Source organism: Antrostomus carolinensis, unplaced genomic scaffold (genome assembly GCF_000700745.2).
Source record: "Antrostomus carolinensis isolate BGI_N321 unplaced genomic scaffold, ASM70074v2 scaffold24689, whole genome shotgun sequence".
NCBI lineage: Eukaryota > Metazoa > Chordata > Aves > Caprimulgiformes > Caprimulgidae > Antrostomus > Antrostomus carolinensis.
In genome coordinates, this window is record NW_010341000.1 from 17,090 (window position 1) to 23,441 (window position 6,352).

The following is a 6,352-nucleotide window of genomic DNA, read 5'->3' on the forward strand; positions in this document are numbered from 1 at the left end:
GACCCAGGATGGTGGTGGGACAGTGGGGAACCGTGTCCCAGCAGGCCCACAAACATGAATGCCCTCGCCCAGTGGCTGTGCCCAGAGGGTGCAGGACAGCACCCATGGGTGCAGCCCCTCCCGAGGACACACCACTGCCTGGCACAACCTGGACAGCCAGGACAGCTCCTGGCCGAGGCAGTTGGAACTTCTATGGATGTGGCACAAGGAAAAAACACCCCGTCACCAGCATGATGCTGGGATGTGGGATCTGTCCCAGCTCAGCCCCATTGTCCCTGGGACATTTACTTCCATCTCAGTGGGTCTGGGGACACCCCCAAATGCTCCTCCAGAGGTGAGAGTCCCCTGGAGCTGCCCCTGAGGGTGGCCAGCGTGTCCCAGCAGCTTGGCCCTGGGTGGTGGCTCTGGGAGCTCTGGGGACACCAGGGATGGTTTGTTGCATGAGGATCAGTAAATCTGCAGTGGGGGATGTTCAGGGCTGGTCTGGGCGGGCACAGCACCCGTCCCAGCTCCTGGGGGAGCGGGGCTGGGCTGAACCCCAGGGTGGTGAACTGGCCGGTTCAGCGCACGCCCAGAGCTGCTTTGAGTGGTACCAGCTCTGCTCCTCTGCAAACCCACCGCAGCGCCGCTCCTCCGCGCCGGCACTTCAGCTTCTGCTTTCACAGCATCTTTTCCTTTGTTATTGCTTTTTTATTTTTTTCCCTGCTTTTGCTGCTGTTGAGGTTTGCTGTTGGTTCCCCCCAGTGCCCTGCAGGCGCTCAGGGTGCAGGGAGGTGACAGCAGCCCTGGCCAGCGCAGACCTGGCCGCTCACCCCACGCCCCAGTAACAGCCTGGGAAGGCTGAGAGGTGCCACATTGACACCAGAGCTGATGGACAGATCTGGGCTCAAAAAGGCACCTTTTGGGCAATTTTTCTTAGCCTAGAAATGGAAGAGGGAGCCAGTGCCCTCCAACGAGGCTGCGGCCACCATCCCCATCCCTTGTGCAGTGAGTGCAGCTGCCTGTGACCCAGCCAGTCCCTTCAGCATCCTCAGCTGCAGCCGTGCCGTGCTGTGGAGAAACACGGCTTTTCTCCCCGTTCCTCACGGCTGACTCTGTTCTCTCACTCTCCAGGAACCGAGTCATCTGCTAACCAGTGTCAGAGCTGCAGGCAGCGGGATGAGCCGTGGACTGACAGTGGGACAGAGGAGTTACAGCCACACACCCACTGTGAGCGAGGTGGCTGGTGCCACACAAACCCCGCTCTGGTCCCGCTGCAGACACTGGGACACCAGTGCCAGCCCAGTGTCCCGCTCCCCAGGGGCAGGGGGCTCTGGGAGGGGAGCACTGGGCACCCAGAGAGCCAAAGCCTTTCGGTGAAATCGACATGACGTACACAGGACGTGCTGCAGCTGCTGATCATCGCCTGTGTCCCATTCCTAGGTCTGATCATTATTTTAATGAGCTGCAGCATCTCATAAAACCCAGCACAGACAAAATTATATTAAACAACTGTGAAAAGAAATCATTTATTTCCATAATGTCTGTGTTTTGGATTGAAGGAAAAAACCCACAACTCTGGCAATATGACTTTTCCTGCCGAGCCACAAAGTGGCAGGCTGCTCATTAGCTTAGATCATTGCTGCTCAAAATGTAATCATCTTTTAAAATGATTAAAAATATAAACCTCACTGATAAAAAAATTGGTAGAGGGCTTTGCAATTCCAGCATGCCACTCACCAGCATCCTGTGTATTTCACTGTGACAGCTGGTCTGTCCAACCTGCAGACACCCTGTAGCTCTACGGGGTAATTACTGTCAGCCTGAGATGTCCCTGAGCCTCCAGACCTTGTCCTGTGCCCTGACCTTTCCACCTGCTTTCTCCTGCCCTCTCCAGAAAAGCAGCTCCGAGAAGGGCTGGAGAGGAGGAGCCTTTCCTTGTAGCCCAGCCGATGAACACACAATTGAATTAGAAGCCGAAGAAGCAGCAGCTGCCGTGGTTTTGCTGGTTCTTCAGAAAAAGTCAGAAGTTTTGGTCAAGAACATGGATGTGGCCGTGGTTATGGCTTGAGGTGGGTCTTCATTCCTGCGTGATCCCACGATGGAGCCTGTGCGGAGCCTCGTGAGCTGGAGGGAAGGTTTTTGGCAGCAGGGGCTGCCCGCGGCTGGAAGGGGAGAGGAGATCAGCCAAGGACCCAGAGCGACCGCGGCGCAGAGGACGCTGCACTGCTCCTTCCATGGGCTCGTTAGTGGAGCCCATTAAATCTTACGCTACACAAGTAACGCACGAAGCAAGAAGGGAAATGAGCATGAAATCTGATTGCAAGGTTCGTCAGCGCTGATGGACCTGGGCAGCCGGAACGGCCGTACCTCGGCGGAGGCTCAGGCGTGAGCTGTCAGGATCTTCCAAGGCATTGTTAAATAATCATCTATAGGAAATTATTATTCATGAGCACAATGAAGATTATCATTTGGAATTCTTAACAATTCAGCACAGCTCCTGTTTGATGTGGTGAGGCTCTAGCAGTGCATTTGCATTAGAGAAAGTATTACTACTTTTGATGGAGGAGAAGGATTACAGGAGAAATCTGCATAAATTTATTGGTAAATGTCATTTAGCATATGTCCAAATGTAATTTATCACGGGTTTGTAGTGCAGACTGTCTGACTCACACAGGGCTTTTTCTTTTTCAATAGACAGATAAATAACCCTTGGGACAAAATTACCTCATTGAAAGGGAACTGATATTAAATCATTATTGTTCCAGGTGAAGGGAGCCTGCTCGAGGCAGACCCTTGGGGAGCTGCCCAGAGCTCGAGGCAGGAGGGGCCCATGAGTGCCGTGGAAATGCCAGTCCCAGGGGGATGCTTGGAGGGGCCTGTGCCCTTCTCCTGCCACCCTGCTTCGCCCCAGCTCTGCACACGTGCTGGCAGCCACCCCAGCACATCAGCACTCTCCATCTGCCTCCTGGCACAGAAACCCCCTGGGGCTTTTGTCACAGCTGCGGAGACATCCCGCGCTCCCCGCTGGCCACCTTTCCTCCCCAAAGCCCCCAGGAGCCCAGCCCCAGGCTGACCACTGCTGGGGACATGGGGGTGCAGCAGCAGCAGCACAGCCCGGCTCCTTGGGAAGGGTTTCCTTGCAAAGCCAACAGCTCTCTGTTCCCACAGGCCCTGCCAGGGCTTCCCTTTGGGTTCATTTCACAGCTCCTGGGGCTCGTGCTGTCCTTGAGTAACTCTCCAAAGGGATGTGCTTATCCACAGAGGCTGTTCCAGCTGCCTCGGCTTTGATCGCTCTGGCTTTCCCTGTGTGACACAAGATTGTTTAACATGTTGGCTGTGACAGGGTGAGGATTTCCCGGCAGCCCAGAGTCCAACAGATCATCTGCAGCAAGGTCCCAGCAGGTCCCGCTAAACAACAGCAGCCCCATCACTCAGCTAGAGCTGGATGTCCCTGTCCATCCCCACAGCCACCAGTGTCCACCCCCACAGCCACCAGTGTGATATCAGATGGCTGAGGTGAAGGTCACTACAGAGAATGCCTCAAATGTGACAGGCACAATGGCATTGGGACAAAGAGCTCTGTCTCCTGCCCCATCCTGCCACCTCCCTCTCACTGTTTGGAGGAACATCTCTGTGTGGGCTTGGGAGTGCGGCTCTGGACAGGGGATGGGGAGTTGCATCTCCAGAATCAACCAGTCACGGGCTTCTTTGACTGAATTTCCCGTAAGTGCCACAAGATAGGCTAAAAAACCCTGAGATGGGGCGGAGAGCCTGTGCCCATCTTCAACATAACTCATCTGTGGCTGCATAGTGTGACCTTGCAGATGTTCCTGTTCCCTAAGGAAGCCAAGCCTGAGACCTGGAAATTTCAGGTGCTTTGAGCTCCAGCCTGGGAAGGTTGAAGGCTTGTGCCAACCCCTGGTATTCCCAGGCCAGGCAACAGCTTCCAGCTGTCGGATATCCACATCTGCAGCAATTCCTGCATCTCCCTGCAGACACTCTGCTTCCACACAACGCTCCCAAGCAAGCAAACACATGTCCATCATGACTGCCTGATATGTCTTATCATCTTGTTAGCAATTAATATTAGCATGGTAGAAATTGCTAATATGTGATCTACAATAATTAGAATTCAATTTAATTGCCCAGTAGCTCTTAAACTCTGCATACAAATGTGGCTCCTACTCCCTGGATTATGGGGAATGACACAGGAGGAGAAAATCATCTCTGAGAGATGGGTGAGGCCAACACAGCCCAGCTGAGCCCCATGGAGCTCATCACAGGGCAGCCTCAGCCAGGGAGGATTTTCCACTCGGGGCTGATTGAAAAGGCTGGGGATGGGCAGAGCAGCATTGCTGGGGTGCTGAGCCCATGCTGGGGGTGGGTGCTGAGGGGCTGGGATGAGATCAGGCAGCACTCAATGCTCGGATGTGCCTTATTGCAACAGAGGTTGCAGCCTTTTCTCCTGCATCTGGGTCTTGGGTGAGACTGGGAAGAGAGATGCTTCTCCTGGAAACAGCAGATGCTTCATCTATAACTGCAGGTACCAAAAAGAGGGGAAAAAAGGAAAAAATGAACCAAAGAGCATTTCCCAGGGGCTGGAGCTCCTGTGCCCACACTGGGTGTGAGGTGGGGGCTGCCTCACAGGCTGGGCTCTGCGGTCAGGGCAGCGGAGGGATGAGGGTGTGTGTCTGGGGAGAGGGGCTGAGTGCAGGGGAGCGTGTCATGGAAAGGGGTGGCTGTGAGGGGCTCTAGGACACAGGGCAGGTGTCAGCTGCATGTGATCCCAGTGAGGTGCTGAGGCTGATGTGATCCCTGGGTACCAGCAGGGAAATGCCAAAGTGATATCCACAGAGAGGATGTTGTCTCTGTACAGCACTGGTGTGACCAGTAAGGTCCTGTGGCCAGTGCTGGTGTCCATACTCCCAACAGGGTGTTCAGAAACTGCAGAGTCCTGGCAGGAGCTTTGAGAGCTGTTTGAGGCCTGAAAATCTGCCACAGGGAGAGAAGAAAGAGGTGAGTGTGTGTATCTTGTCAGAGAGGGGGTTAAGCCATCCCTCGCCCGTGGTCCCCGGGTACCTGTCTGTGGAAATGGTTGATAATGGCTGGATAACAAGTGGTTTAACTGAGACAGATTGAAGCTGGAAACAAAGCGCCTGTTTTACCAAAGGGTGAAATTAACCTGGGAACCATTCACCAAAGGATGTGTAGAAGGCGTTAAGGCTGCAGATGATGTTTGATTTCAGGCTGCCCTTGCAGAGGGGGGTGTAGTGATGGTGGGGGAGGCTCATGGGTCTGCAGGGTGCTGAGCTGCCTGGTGCCTGGGGGAGCAGGGACGGGCAGGGTTTACCCCCAGGGCTCTTCCCACCCCAAGCCCCACACAAGCAGCGGTTCCGAGAGCCCTGGCTGCGGCAGTGCTGGCTCCACAAGGTGACCCGAGTGCTGGTGTGACCCGTGTCCTTGAGTGCTCCCACCAGGACCTCGGCTCACACAGATTTATTCCTTTTTTGAAGTGTAAGCGCAGAGGCAAAAGTACCTGCGTAGAAAGAGCTGGCTGAGGCCGTTATCTCTCCGGGATTAACGGCTGCTGGTGACTCAGAACTCGGTGACTCAAAGAAAGGCAGTGTCCCCGGGATAAAGTCAACCACCACGGTCCCATCACCAGCCAGTTCCACAAACTCAGCACGGTCTCCTGAGTGATTAGAGCAACGCACAGGGACTTTGCAGAGGAGAAGTGTTCCATTTTGGCTCTCCATCTCCTGAAACTTGGCGTCTGTATCTTGCGATAGCTGCTGCGTGCAGCCAGCCAGGCCTGGCAAAGGAGGGCTCCAGAGGATCCAGAGAGGCGGCCTTTGATCCCTCTAATTAACTCTGATTTGAAATGTATTGTGAAGCTCAGAATTAGGAGGGAAGCTGGGCTTGCTTTGATGTGCGTGGGTGGATGTGGCCAAGAGGCTGCAGGGAAGTGGGAAAGGTCTGAACAAGGACCTGGGAGCGGATGGGCTCAGCGGCACCGATGGGGACAGACAGACCCCCGGGTGCTCCCACTGCAGAGCCCGGGAGGAGCGCGGTGGCACTGGGGATGGCACAGGATGGGTGAGTTCCCGGTCGGTTGTGACCTGGCAGCGTTTGCTCCCGGTGCAGAGGACTCAGATGATGTGGCAAAGCCATGGCTGCTCCGTGCCCACGGGACCCTCGTGCTCTCTGGGCACACTTGAACTGGGAAAGGCCATGTGTGTGGGACCACCTTGTGCACGAACCCCAACTGACCCTGCTGCCAGGTGTGACTGTGTGTGACTGTGAACAAGGGGATGTTTCCTGCCGAGTGGAACTGACCATCTCTAACAGGAACCAGCACTTTTCTCAGCAG